General features: G+C 51.2%; 1 protein-coding gene across 1 annotated transcript in view; it reads left to right on the top strand.

Moving 5' to 3' along the window:
* Nucleotides 1–886: 886 nt before the first annotated feature.
* The window catches only part of LOC123051639 (potassium transporter 7), a gene marked incomplete in the record, with an annotated part of 6,607 nt that continues 6,450 nt past the window's right edge, over nt 887–1,043 (top strand). The window contains 1 exon segment of the mRNA XM_044474594.1: nt 887–1,043.

Raw genomic sequence — 1,043 nt, 5'->3', positions numbered from 1 at the left:
AATATCGAGAGGATGGCCAATGATTAGGGTTTGTTTATTGCAGTGACGGGACGCGAATCATATTCATATTTTTTCATACTGGTGTTGGTGTGAGATTGGATGCGGCCGCTCGATCTACGCATGACATTGGCAAAACTTTTCATCAAAGGACAAACAGCCGAACAGACAAACAGCTATTTTTATTTTGCGGGCAAGACAAACAGCTATTAGTCGAGCAGAGAAACAAAAACAAATTAAAATACGTGAGCGTAGCTCGGATGATTATAAACAGTTTGACCTATTGATCGACCTCTGTAGTAACCTTGTGTCAGTAGTATTTTTTTTAATACAATACAGACGCAGACGCTTATACATACGCACATACACTCATCTTATGAATGCAGAAGTGATAGTAATATTTGTTTCTTGAGCAAAAAGAAGTACAGTATATTTGCTTCCGCAAAATTACATGGAGCTGAGTTGACTCCAATTTCAACATACTACTGTAACTTGATCTCCGTTTCACTTTTCAACAAACTCCGCGTGGCGCTCTCGAAAAACAAACAAACTCCGCGTGAGAACGTTTGTGCGCATGTGCGTGCTGTCCACGGCGTTCTCTTCTCTCACAAGAAACCGAACGGCCATTCTTGTTTCAGAAATTGCAGGCGCACGTTTTTTTTCCGTCGAGAAAAACACACGAGTAAATCGCCCACGGAATAATAACAGGGACCGCATCACACCACACCACACGCGCGCAAACTGGCCCGGCCCGGCGCACCCGCAGCAGTAGATCCCATCCCAATCCCTTTCCACCCGCCGTGCACGCCCGCCGCACGTGCGAGCCCGCATCCACTGACCCACACGCCAGCCCGCCTCCCCTGACGGACCCACCCGCCCCGCGAACCCCACGGCGCCGCCGCCCGCCCACGCTGCTCCTACGCGTCGTCCTCGAGACGGCGACGTGAGCAGGCAGGCATCAGGCTCAGGCCCAAGCGCTCTCGGCTCGCGGCTCGCCCCTCCCCCGGTCGATAGCTCTCCTCCTCTCTCGTCGTCGTCCGCCTACA

The sequence above is a fragment of the Triticum aestivum genome, chromosome 2D (assembly GCF_018294505.1).
Source record: "Triticum aestivum cultivar Chinese Spring chromosome 2D, IWGSC CS RefSeq v2.1, whole genome shotgun sequence".
NCBI lineage: Eukaryota > Viridiplantae > Streptophyta > Magnoliopsida > Poales > Poaceae > Triticum > Triticum aestivum.
Note: the sequence above shows the minus strand (reverse complement) of the source record. Positions and strands in the feature narration are given on the sequence as shown.